The 14,138-nt window shown below is 49.1% G+C and overlaps 1 protein-coding gene across 2 annotated transcripts in view; it reads right to left on the bottom strand.

Moving 5' to 3' along the window:
- The window catches only part of PLXNC1 (plexin C1), a 1,076,103-nt gene that overhangs the window by 23,041 nt on the left and 1,038,924 nt on the right, over positions 1 to 14,138 (bottom strand). The gene's annotated exons all lie outside the window — the stretch shown is intronic.

The following is a 14,138-nucleotide window of genomic DNA, read 5'->3' as shown; positions in this document are numbered from 1 at the left end:
TGTCAGGGAGTAGTGTTTTGCAAACGTATGTTTCGAGGGCCACATTGCGGCCTGACAGATTTCCTTTACAGGTACCCCTCTTTGTAGAGTAGAGGTCCCTGCCACACCTCTAGTGGAATGCGCCCTGAGGCCTTTGGGGAATTCCTTAGCGGCGCTGGTGTAGCATTCAGACACACAAAGCACTATCCATCTAGAGATGGTTTGCTTGGTTATTCCTTTGCCCGTCTTGGGGCCTGTGTATCCAATAAAAAGCTGATATTCCAGCTTGAATTGTCTTGTCCTGACGTTGTAGAAACCCAGAGCCCTTTTGGGGTCGAGCTTATGCAGCCTTTCTTACTCCTTGGATGGATGAGGAGGCGGATAGAAGGCTGGCAGACAAATTGGGCGTAATCACAAGTCTGGTGGTATCCCGGCGGTAAATCCGCTGAGGTACCGCCAACTCAAATAGCATTACTGCAACTCGGTCTGGCGCTATTAGCTGACACGACCTTCGGAAGGAATGAAGGGCGCACTATTAAGAGTCACCTTGTCGCTGGAAAATACAGAAAAGGTGGCCTACAGGGCAGGGCCTGCAATTCGCTGACTCTCCAGGCAGAAAAAACGGCAGCCAAAAAAGGCTCTTTTCGAAGATAGTAGCCTCAACGGGCACGAATGTAATGTCTCAAATGGAGATGCCAAGAGAAAGGTTAACACTAGGTTTAAATCCCATGCATGGACCATGAAAGGTGTCAGAGGGAACGTGTTAGTCAGGCCTTTAAAAAATTGCACCACGAAGGAGATTGAGAAGTACAATCCTTGCTCTGGTGTGTGCTTGAAAATGGATAGTGCCGCTAAATAGCCCTTGATGGTGGTGAACTGAAGGCCCTTGCCAAATGAAGGACAACACCCTTGAGCTGTCACATAACAAAGGATCCACATCCTGTGCTCTGCACCAGCTACAGAATTTCTTCCAACGGCAGCAGTGTGAAGCCTTTATTGCTGGCCTTTTAGACGAAAGCCACACCTCCATCACATCTTCCGGTAGGACCCAATCCCTGTACCTTATCCTTATCAGAAAACAGGGTGCAGGCTGAGCTTGTGTACGCTTGAGTGAAGGACTTCCCCCCTCTCCTGAGAGAGAAGGTCCGTTATCCGGGGAAGACGGTGTGGAGGACAGATGGTCATATCACAAGGTCCGGGTACCATGTCCTCCTGGCCCAGTCAGGGGCAATCGGGATCATGGCTGCTCCATGCCTCTTCAACCTCCTGACCACTTGAGGAATGACGGTAATAGGTTGGAACAAATACAGAAGCTGGAAGTTCCAGTACACCACCAATGCGTCCCGCTGTGCTCCTCTCAGGTGAAATTCTCTGGAACAGAAAAGGTTGCTTTTCCTGTTCACACTGGAGACAAACAGATCCACTTGAAGGGTTCCCCAGAGGGTGAAGATCTCTAAAAGAACTTACTTCCTGACACAGCTCCCACTCATGGGAGACCATTGGCTCCCTCTGGAGGGGTGTCCACCGTCGTATTCTCCCTCCCGTTGAGGTGAATTGCTGACAGGGAGAACTCATTTTCTAAGGCCCAGAACCAGAGCTGTATCAACTCTCTGCGCGGAGGAGTGACCCTACACCACCTCTCTTGTTGATGTAGTGAATGGCCACTGTGTTGTCCGTCATGATCAGGACAGTCTTCACCTGTATGGAGGGCAAAAAGGCCATCAGTGCCAGTCTGATTGCCTTGGCTCCAAAAGGTCTCCTCCAGGGATTACAACCCACTCACGGTTAGGTCGTTCAGGTGAGTGCCCCAGCCTTTCAAAGATGCGTCTGTCACTACGGTCGTCTCTGGTCACGTTTGCCAAAATACCTCTACCACCATCACGTTCTCTGTGCGAGTCCACGACAGAAGATCCTGAGCGACTCTGATCAGTACTTGAATCAAGTCCGTCATTGTGCCAGAGAACTGCGACCACTGAGATCTGAAGGCCCATTGGAGTGATCTCATTCTCAGTTGAGCCTCCAGCACCAGGAAAATGCAGGATACCATGAGGCCGAGCAACTGTAGGAAGTCTAGGGCTGGAAGATATTGGGCGTTCTGGAATTTGGTGACCATCGGCAGGATTGGTAGAGCCCTCTCCCTGGAGGAGAATCCAGGATCGCTCTGGTAAATTGGAGCGATTGAGAAAATGTCAGAGGAATCTTTTTGAAATTGAGGGAGAAACCCAGCATGCGGAGGAGGTGGAAGGTGCGATTGGGATGATCCAGGGCTTGATTCAGGAGTTGTGCCCTGATTAACCAATCGTTCAGGTAGGGAAGGACATGGACACCCCCTTTCCTGAGACTGGCAAACGCTGGGGCAGAGATAAGCCCAAAAGGCAGAACTCGAAACTGGCAGTGACTGTTGCCTACGACAAACCTCAGGTACTTCCGGGGCTTTTAATGGATCAGCACATGGAAGTAAACGTCCTGTAGGTTGAGTGACACTAACCAATCCTGAATTTGTAGGGCCTGAAGGATCTGCAATAGTGTTACCATCTTGAATTTGTCTTTCCTGAGGAACTTGTTCAAGCGCCTCAGGTCCAAGATGGGTCGCAGACATCCGTCTTTCTTTGAGAGCAAAACATAGTGGGAGTACCACCCCCCTGTTCCTTTCCTGAATAGGGACCAGCTCTATGGCATCCTTCTCCAGAAGAGAGGAAACATCTTGCAGGAGCAGTGGTACTGGAAAAGGGAATGGGCTGGCTCCACGGGGGCAATCCAGTGGGTGCTTTTAAAATGGGAGGAAGTACCCTTGGGAGACTACCTGAAGCATCCCTACTGATGTAGTGTGGCAGAAGTACCTTAAGAGGTTTTGTGGCGGGGGCTGCACTGGAGGGGACAGACATGGAAGTGTTCTGTGTCCTGCTTCCTCTACCTCTGGAAGGTCGATAGAAACGTCTCTGACCGCGTGCTTGGTGGGCATCAGGCTGCTTGCCTTTCTGTCCGTAACTATAGAAACGAAAAAAAAGGCTTGCTCTTCCATTGAGTGGAAGGTTAAGCAGGTTGTCTGATTGCTGCACCTAAGGACTTTGTTGCAGCCTTGGAGGCTTGTAGTTTTTCCAGGCTGTCATCTGCCTTTTGGCCATAAAGATGCGATCCATCAAAAGGCATGTCAAGCAGCTTTGCTTGGACGTCCTTCGCAAAGACTGATTTCCTAAGCCAGGCAAATCTTCACATGATAGAACTTGCAACCATTGACCGCCCGACACAATCGGCCATGTTGAGCCCCGACTGCAAGGATTGGCGCATTGCTTCCTTGGCATCCTCCACTATGTTGTAGAAACCATTCCTCATGTCACCTAACTGGGATGTGATCGGCTGTCTCCGCAATCACAGACCAAAGGGTGTGTGCACTTTGAAAGTGCACATGAAGCGTTGACTGACTTTAGTGCCATACTGCCAGAGGCAACAACATTTTTAGCCAAAGTGTAGTAACGCTTGTCATCCCTGTCAGGGGGTAAGGATGGATAGGCGCTTGCCTTATTTCCCACAGTTGCAGCCTGTACTACCAGACTATCATGTGCCGGATGCCTGGTTAGGAATTTTGGTTCCGAGGGTGCTTGTTTGTACTTTTTGCAAAAATCTTGTGGGCTGCTGGCCCCGAGCAGGTAGTCTTCCATAACTCCATGAGGAGAATTTTGATGGTGTTACGGAAGAACAGGCTCAAAGCATGTGCCCTTGTCCAGAATGTCCATCAAGTCACATGCTGATATTTTGCCAGGTGGGGGACCCAAACCTAATGCATCAGTTACATTTGCCATCAGTTTCCTGTCATGTTTGTATGGGCTCTATGAACTGCCTGTGGGAATTACACTTCAGGAGAGGTGTCCAAGCCACTAGCGTCATGAAGGGTTAAAGCCAGGTCAGACAACCTCTTTGCCTCATCCTGGAACTCCTCAGGATATCGAGGAAGATGCATGGGTTCAAACCTGAAAGGGACATGGTGTCACGCCCGAGGTGGGATGCACAACTCCCCCATAACCACCGAAGCCGAATGGAATATGACCCTCCCACCTTGGTTACCACAGATTTCTGATGTGTAACTAATAGGTCACACTGAGGCAGCCAAATGGGGAGAAGAGGGTTTGGGAGAGGTTGTGGATACTTATGGGGGAAGAAGGGAAACTGGGAAGAGGGTTAGGGAACTTGATTGGATAGGAAGAGGGATTGAGGAAAGGCAACATACACAACAATGTTCATGAATTTCCTAACACTAGCCACCCTGCTTATCCGTAACCTAACCCTGAATTCTTACATAACATACTACACTGAACACCGTTGACTGGTTGCATTAATTAGTAACAGACAAGACATACTACACTGAGCACAGAGTCTAAAGAGGGAGATGGGAATGCCCTAAGTTGAACCACAGACAGAGGGAAGAAGAGTCGAAGGTGAAAGAGTGGCAAGCAAACGTAAAAGACGGGGACCAGGTAGATCAAGAGCACAGGAAAAAGTTCCCACAGGCCTCCACCCCAAAGGGGCCGAGGAAAGAAGTGGTAGGTGTGCACCAGTATAGGTCCAAGGGCAAAACAGGGGTAGAAATAAATCATCAAGGACAGAGTGGTGGGGGAGGCACTGCCTCTAGATAGCCCTGCAGATAACTGACAACCCTTCACAGAATAAAGGAGGGAGACCCTCCGTCCCCCTAGAGAACCACAATACACGACACTAGCAGCGACGCGTATCACAGCAATAGCGTACGATGGAGGGCCACCAGTAACCAAAACCCACAAAAAAATCTCATCCCTCTGCCCACACCTCTCAAATTCTAAAACATAACACAACCATACCTATACTGCACAACAAACCGCACACACTTCACCACACCGCAACAACGAAACAAACCACACATAGCGTCGCACAACACGCTCAGTCAATGGTGCAAACTGAACTGAAGCTGCCAACAGCACATCACAGCTCTCCTGAGCCTTTTCCCACTAAGTCCTACTAACTTGCCCTATCCTCTTGCTTTTCAGCTCCTCGTGGTATAAATATCCTTTAACAGAACATAACATAATACAAGTAGGTGGTTGCATGAAGTGCTGAATTCAACTATGTTACAAGAAGCTGATGAACACCCATGCACATAACTTGGACCCTGGAGAGTAAACAAGTTCCTTAATTTATAGTCTGACCCACGCTTGTCATGCAAAACCCCTGTTCCCTTTCACTGCACGGGGATGACCAAGTTTCATGTTACAACACAGGATTCATCACACCCAAAATAAGTAAACATACAGTAGTTCGTATTATCAAATAGTAAACATGATGGAGCACTAATCTCAGGCTCGGTGAGCCTCCCAAGGCAACCCCGAGCGGATTGTGTTGAAGGTGCTAATTCAGCGCCAGACAGGGGGACGCATCTACCAACTGCTCGAGCAAAGAATGGAAACGAAGGGGACAGCTACACGGAAAATGACACAGGTATTCTAAACCACAAACGCCCCGTACAAAGGGCTTTACCGGGAACGGTAGCGGTCCATGATGCATTGGGTCGACACACAGTCCAAGAGGGCCTCATTCCGAGGTTGGTGCTAGTCATGGCGCTGTTAGCGCCATGACTAGCACTATTACCGGTACCGTGTCTGCTCTCGTTCAATGGGGACTTACCGGTCTAGTCCGACCTTTGCAGGACCGGTAAGTCCCCATTGAAAATGTCAATCCCCATTCTCATTTGAGCCCCCATAGGGCACAATGGGAATGGGGAGGGTGCTAATAACGGTACTGTAAATTACGGTACCAGTATTAGATCTGTAGTCCCTTTGCGGATCCCGTCCATAACGCCTGGTAAAACCAGTGGTTAAGGACGGAGCCGCAAAGGGACCTCATAGTAGGGCGCAAAGGGTTTACCGGCACCGATGTCCTTAACGGGGCATGGTATCCCTTTGCGCCCTACTCGGAATGACCCCTGATTGGCTAAATAAGGGGAGAACAAAAATAGCGCCATAATCCCTGAGGGCGGGCTGAACCTGGGAAACCTCGATCTGAAACACGTGACCAATACGACAGGGATCATCAAAAGGGGGTGGGGCTCAAGCTGCTCATCACGAGAAAGCCAACATAACTAAGAACTGGGTGATGTAATTACAAGGCGGTCAGCCAAACTAGACACCCTACATGGCAATGGGGAGGGTGGCTCTGGACGAGCGTGCCGGTCACATGAACGCCGATGTCCATTGGAAAGTGGCTGTGGGAAAGGAACACTGGACGGAGTGTCGTTCCTGGGAGGACAATCAGACGGTAAGTTCTTGAGCTCTGGGGAGGTGGCGAGCTTCCAAAGTATCTACTACAGAGTTTGTGAAGGTCATTACCCAACAGGTATCGTGTCAATGGCCCCTTTCCCATGAGCTGCAGGATGTTTCGTGTCCCGTTTTCAATGGTTCTGACCAATGTTCCGGCGGTCTGCACAAGTGTCACTTCAGTATTAACACGTTGGGTGTGAATAAATGTAGTACCACATGGGAAGGCATTGTAATGGGAAACTGTTCAATTGTAAACTTCGAGGTGGTGATGTCTACGAACCAATGGAATCCCTGGGAAACATAGAAGAAGTGAACTCTCTAACTTGCCACTGTTTCGATGGATGTATTTCTTGGTATAAAACTACTGTTGGCATTCCATCCAGATATAAGCCTTTTGATCAGAGCACTATCCACTGTTCTGTTTGATTTGTGTTCCCCCAGCTGTAATAAACAGTGTTGCTTCTTGCCCAATGTTTGCTCCACTTTTTGAGTATGTGGTTTTTATTATGCTCTAATTTGTGGACCCTTAACTACAGGATGAAAGCTGGAAGAAAATCAGCTGAGTAGAAGGCTCTCCGTCCGTCTTGTCCTCAAGCACTCCGCCATGTGTCCTGAGCTCCCGGTCCATCGGGGACATCTGGACTTGCAGAAAGGGTTCCAGCTACACTGTGATGGAAGCAGAAGCTTCCCGTAATGACCACAAGCTGTCATACTGAAAATAATGTTCCCAGATCGTAGGGGAGCAATCCGCCATCTGAGGACTCCCCTGAGATAAACGGGGAAATGCCAAAACGCCAAATACTTCCTGTGCCACCCTTCCTGTGCCTCACAGACAGCAATTACCAGCACCTGGCACAGGCAGGGGCGGCTCTAAAGAGCTTTCCTTTGCTGTGTACATGCCGGCACAATAGAATCTTGGGAAATGAAGTTCCCAAAGCCGTCTGGGTCCCCAGCACCTTGCACTTCCCGGGCTTATTAGCCCATGCTTGGTGCTCCAGCCGCAGAGGCCCCCGTAATTCCTCCACCACCCCTACAATCCTGACACATCGTCATCATCCTCATCAAAAATGTTGTGAAAAGAGGACCTCAAATCCCTGGTAGATTTTGGCATAAATCTACTTGAGGAATCCTCGACTGTCTTTGACAATTTTGGCTGTGACGTCGATAGAACGTCACAAAATGCATCAGCTGCCAATGGTATCGAGCGTCAGATAAAAGACTTCACCGGTCTCTGTCTCTTAAGCGAACAAGGTGGTTGGTGAGTCGAGTACCTGCTGGGTGCGGTGGGCTCGGAGGTGTTCTTCCTGGAAGAAGAGATAAGGGAGGACTTGCTTTCTCGAAGACCTGCATCATCTTGATGCAAAACTCTTCCCACTTCTACGCAGAGGCAGATTTAGACGGGCACCTGAGTCCTTTGAAGAATGCCTTCTCCTTCTCTTCTTCTTCTTCAAGGAGGAAGAAGAATAATGACGGGAGTCGCTCCACGAGTGGAATCTCTTACAGTGTTTTTTAGACTTTTTTTTCTCCTCTGCGTTCTTCTCGGCAGCAGAGCTCTTTTTGTCGGGACAAACCTTCTATAGCGTCATACTTGGCGACTTCGTAGATGATCGCCATAGGGCCAATTTGGAGGCGTTCTCCTTCAAGGCCTTTGGTGTCATTAACTGACACAAGTCGCAATCTGCCACAGCGTAGTTGGTGCCAAGGCACCATTTAAAATCTCTGTGAGAGTCGGTAAGTGACATTTTTTCACTGCAATAACGTCATTTCTTTAAACCAGAGGGTTTCAAAGTAAACATAATGACAAGTCTACCACAAATGTGGCTATTTACTTGGAGAATACTGTCTGTTGGTATGGACTTTAAGGACTTTAAAGCAAAGACTCTATAACATCGACAGTCATCTACTTGCCAAAAACCAGCACTTACTAATCATATTTCATTGTTTTTTTCCTATTTTAGTTTAATTGTTGGCAAGGTCCACCCACCTTCCCATAATCCTATTTCAACTGTGGGACACACGCATTTTGCGCACACGCATATTTCGGAAGTGCCATTACGAAGTGCTTTCGGCTGTAAGCTGGCAGTGGGTGGGTGAGACCCTTTACTTTTTATTCTTAATTCTGATTTATTTTTTTGTTTTCTTATATTGTGATTGTGCTTTTAGTTTTCTATCTTAATTTGTGAGTAGGGCGCAATATTCGCCCTCCCTGTTTTAAATTACTTTATTTGTGTTGTGGTGTTTTCCATACACACTTATGACTGGCATGACGGATGTAAATGAAATCACTATGCATGCTGTAGCCGCGTTGATTACACCCAAGTCATCAAAGCGCACCGTTCTCCTATCACGTTCTAAATAAAAGCGATAGAAATGTGTGCTTGCTCGCCTATGGCGGATATGGCCTGGTATTCGAAATGTTTGTGCGCCAGGTGTACAGGCTTTCACGCCCGTTCAATTACTAACCCCCGATACGACTTCCCGCCAAATGGAATCCTTGGTAGACATTCCCAAGAAGCTGCGAGGGGATTGGCTCTGAATGAACACCATCTGATTCCCTAGTTGATGCAGGGGTTCTTGCACTGCCATCGCTACTTGAAAAACCTGTTTATAATTTATCTTTCCCTGCTCAGACTGCGGAGCGCGCCCCTGCTACGAATTACGGGCGTGGGTACTTTACTTTAAAAGAATCTGTTGGCTATGCCGTCCAGGTTAATGCTAACTGGGCCGTTGCCACTCCAGTTTCTTGTTCTTCAAATAATGGGGCCAATCTACAGGGAATCAATATAAACAAGGTTGTGGCAGCTAAGTCCCCTGTGAAGGGAGCTCTTCCGCAATCGCCGATGATGTTTTCCCCTACGGCAGTTAATTCCTCGGCGCTGTCTGTCTCATACTTGCAATCGACTCCCAGGCGAAAGTCAACCTCACCATGTCAGAGCAATGAAACATCTCTGCAATCAATGAATGCAGCTCTTTTTTCATTGACCAAACTACACGAGACTTTAGATACCAAATTGAATATGCAATATTCTTTATTAACGCAAATTAGTGAGCGTAATGGATCAGTACCATTCCATGGCTTCTGTTGCGAAGCGCGACACGGCTTGCTTAGTCTTCCTGCCACTGAACTCTTGAGGCAATTGGCCTGGAAAGTTATTGCTGCTGATATTCTGTTCATTGACTGTTCATCTGGTCAGCAATCAAACTTTATGCAATCACATATGATGGAACAATCCCCTAGAAGTGAAATGCAATCACTTTCCAATTCCGTGCCCCTGAAGGGAATAGTTTCTTACCTGTAACTCCATTTCTCCAGCATTGGTATCTTTCATGGATTCACATGCTTAGAATATTCCCCGTCGTCAGGCTGGGAATCCCCGGTACATTATATAGACCCTTTCCCGTAGGAAAACTTTTTCGACGCTTATGCGTTCTATCCACCTCGTTTTGTATCATGCGTGCCCGCGCCGTCAGGACGCCATGATATAAATACAGGACCCACCCCCGCGCTCCCTCAGATTTCGGCCCCCAAAGTAGTGGGGGAACCAGTTTGCAAGCCCAGGGGAGGCAGGCGGGCGCATGTGAATCCATGAAAGATACCAATGCTGGAGAAATGGAGTTACAGGTAAGAAACTATTCCCTTCTCCAGCATTGGATCTTTCATGGATTCACATGCTTAGAATAGATTACATAGCAGTACCATCCCGAAAAGAGGAGGCGTGCATGCAAACCCACATACTTTCCTCACAATGCCCGTTCCCTATGGTCGTGTACACATCAGCAATTGTTAACATAGGAAACAAACAATATTCAATCTTAATTGCAACAAGATCTAACCCCTCAACCGGGGCTTACCTTATTGGAATAGGTGTCGAAGCACCGCCTGTCCCATCCGAGTATCTTCGGCATGTTGTTGTGACAGGCAGTAATGGCGGGTAAAAGTGTGTGTAGCCGCCCAGGTAGCCGCCATGCAGATGTCCCCTAGAGGGACTCCAGACCACAGCGCCGTCGACGATGCCGCCGCTCTAGTTGAATGAGCTCTTGGGCGTCGCAGAAGAGGCTTCCCAGCCTTGGAATGGCAGTACGAAATGGTAGACGATACCCATCTTGACAGTCCTTGCTTTGAAATGGCTTTGCCTTTAGCACCCAAACCATAGGCCACGAACAATTGCCTCGTTTTCCTGAAAGGTTGCGTGTGATGAAGATAAAACTTGAGAGCCCTTTTCACGTCTAATGTGTGTAACGTGCGCTCCGCTCCCGAGCATGGCTCTGGAAAAAACGTAGGTAAAACAATAGAGGAATGTTTATGGAACACTGAAGGAGCTTTCGGTATGAACTGTGGGTTTGTGGCAAGGACCACCTTGTTCTTGAAAATTCTTAAGTATGGTGGGTCTACCATTAGAGCTTGGATTTCCGAAATACGTCGAGCTGAAGTGATGGCCACCAGGAAGGCCAATTTCCACGACAAAAACTTTAGAGACGATGATGACATCGGTTCAAAAGGAGGTTTCATAAGAGACGCTAACACCAGATTGAGGCTCCACGCCGGAGGAAATTTCTTCTCGGGAGGGAAACTCCGAAACAAACCTTTAAGGAAGTGCTTAATCAGGCGGTCGCTGAATAATGGTGCGGAATGTCGTTGACGGGTAAACCTGGAGATGGCAGCCAGGTGTACTTTTATCAACGACACCGATAAGCCCTTTTAAGCTAAGAACAGCAAGTATGGAAGGAGCTGTTCCGGCGTAATCGACTGCGGAACCAAACCTGGTTGATCCACACACCACTGACAGAAACTCCTCCATTTGTACGAGTATGAGGTGTTTGTGGAAGGTGCTCTTGCCGCTTGCAGAATACGACGACACTCCTCCGGAACCGTTAGCTGACCAAATTCGGCGAAGTCAGGAGCCAGGCCGTCAACTTGAGGCTGTCCGGGTCGTGATGCCAAACGATACCCTCCTGTCGAGACAGAAGGTTGGGAATCTTCCTGAACCTCATTGGCTCCGCCGCCGCTAGGTGCAGCAGGTCTGAAAACCACACCTGTCTGGCCCAATACGGGGCCACCAGAATCACCCGACATGGGTACTTGAGGATCCATTGCAACGTCCTCCGGATAAGAGGAAAAGGAGGGAATGCGTACAGGAATTTGTTCGTCCATGGGAAGGAGAACGCATCCCCCAGTGAGCCCTGCTGAGGCCATCTGCTTGCATACTGCGGGCATTTCCTGTTGTCCTTCGTCGCGAACAGATCGATGGAAGGATGTCCCCACTTCTTGAATACGTGTTGTAGTTGCTGGTCGTTTAGCATCCATTCGTGAACTTCGTTCATTTCCCTGCTGAGGGCATCGCCTCCACATTTCTCACACCTGGCAGGTGGAACGCCAAGATTAGCATGTTGTGCTGCAGGGCCCAATGCCAGATTTTCTGTGCCTCCGTCGACAGGGACCTGGAACGTGTTCCTCCTTGTTTCCTTATGTAAAACATTGTAGTCGTGTTGTCCGTCATGACACGCACCACAGAGTCTCTCAATTGAGGAAGAAAAGATTTTAGAGCCCACCGCACTGCTCTCAGTTCTAGCAGGTTGATATGCAGGGAGGACTCTTGTAACGACCACCGGCCTTGTACCTGTAACGTATCCAGATGAGCTCCCCATCCGCTCAGCGATGCATCCGTCACCACCGTCTTCTGGAACTCCGGTTCCACCAGAGGCATTCCTTTTGTTAGATGAGTAGAAGCTCTCCATCAACGGAGTGCTTGTACCAGTTGTTCGTCGATGACCAGTCTGTCGGACCAGCGACCTTGGCTCTGCGCCCAACGGTCCGCTAGAAATTCCTGGCAAGGCCTCATAAACAGACGGCAGTTGTTTATCAACGGAATGCAGGATGACATGGTCCCTAGCAGGGACATGTATTTGCGCACCGACACCCTGGTACCGCATCTCCATTCCGACGCCTTGCTTTGTAGCTTCTGTATTCTTTCGCTGGACGGTCTTACAAGGCTTGTGTGCGTATGAAACTCCGCTCCTAGAAAGACCAAGGTCCTCGAAGGCTCTACGGAGGACTTGCTGAAGTTTATCGCGAAGCCCAGTTCCTGTAAGAGGGATATCGTGGCCCCCAGACTGTTTCGTGTTTGTTCCATGGACGAACCTCTGACCAGCCAGTCGTCTAGATAGGGATAGACATGGTGGCCGTCCTTCCTTAAATGGGCCGCTATAGGGGCCAAACACTTGGTGAACGTCCTGGGGGAGGACTTGAGACCGAACGGGAGGATCTTGAACTGAAAATGCTTTCGCCCGACGACGAACCTTAAATATCTCCTGTGTCGTGGACGCATTGGGATATGAAAATACGCGTCTTGAAGGTCTAGCGACGACAGGTAATCCATGGGTTGCACTGACCTGTTAACCTCCTGGAGCTTTAGCATTTTAAATTTTGAGCTCTTTAGCCATTTGTTGAGTACCCTCAGGTCGAGAATGGGCCTCCATTTTCCATTTGGCTTCTTGACAACGAAGAACTGGGAATAAACCCCTTGTCCTTCCTGTGCCACGGGAACCCGTTCTACCGCTCCTTTTTGCAGCATAAGCGCCACCTCTTGTCGTAGAACTCGAAGGTGGGGCTGGGCCGAAAACACTGGCGGAAGACTTGGAGGCTTGTTTTTGAATTGTAGCGCATGACACATGCGAATCGTGTCCAGAACCCATCGATCTGTGGTGATGCATTTCCATTGGTCGATATGATGAGAGACTCGTCCCCCCAGTACGTTCCGAAGGCCGTCATTGGTTGCTGGTTTGCTTGTCCTTCGTCGACGAAGGACCCGAGCCGCGTCGTCTGGAGGCTTGAAAATCTCTGCCTCTACGTGCCGACTGGGATGCATGTCTGTAACCTTGTGAGGAGTATGAGGGCCTGTTAAATCCACGGTCCCTAGAGGCTCCAAAGCGGGAGTTTTCGGAAGCACCCCTGAAGGGGCGAAAAGAGCGAAAACTTCTACCTGTCTGGAGGGCGCCGAGAGACCTAGCGGTATCCGTGTCTTCTTTCATCCCCTTCAAGGCTTCATCTACCTTGTCTCCAAACAGATGTTCTCCTTCACATGGCATGTCCAGGACTTTGAATTGGACTTCAGGTCTGAAAGTAGTACATTTGAGCCACGCTTGTCGACGTAGTACTACGCCATGATTGATTTGTTTGAACCCAGACTCTGCTAGGTCCACCGCAATATTAATTGCATGGTTCGAGGCCTCCTCACCATCTCGTACTAGCAACATGGCTGCTTTTCGATGTTCTTCCGGCAGATGTTCTAGGATAGGGGCTAGTTTATGCCACATTTCCCTATCGTATCGTGATACAATCGCCAAGGAGTTGGCTGCTCTTACCGTCGTGGCGCCGACTGAGAGCACCTTTTTTCCAAAGGCGTCCTGCCTCCTGGCCTCGCTTTCTGGTGGGGTTGAACATTTTTGCTTTACTCTGGCCTTCCTAGCCACTGCCGCCGATACCACAGAGTCTGACAGAGGCTGTGATGTTAGACATTTTGGAGTGGACTCCGGAGCTTTAAACTTTTTTCTCAATACGCCCCTTAATAGCCGGCTCCGAGAACGGATGACGCATCGTCTTGAGGCCTTCTTGCCACACGTGGTCCAGGATTGGGATGGCAAATACCGATTTCCTCCTTTGACCCATGTGATCAAAAAGAAAACAGTCTTTCTTTTGCTCCTCAGGAATTAAGCCGAACTCGGAACACGCTTTTCCCATCATTGCATGGAAGGCTCCCACATCATCCGGAGGAGATGGTTGTGCCTGGTTCCTCGTAGACTCTACCTCTACATCCGAATTCCATGTTGGGTCTCTCGACGGCGACAGGGAAATGTCTGACCCTGAGTCGCCTCGTA

Source organism: Ambystoma mexicanum, chromosome 12 (genome assembly GCF_040938575.1).
Source record: "Ambystoma mexicanum isolate Mex_15411 chromosome 12, UKY_AmexF1_1, whole genome shotgun sequence".
In the NCBI taxonomy this organism is placed as follows: Eukaryota; Metazoa; Chordata; class Amphibia; order Caudata; family Ambystomatidae; genus Ambystoma; species Ambystoma mexicanum.
This window is presented reverse-complemented; position numbering and strand designations above follow the sequence as displayed.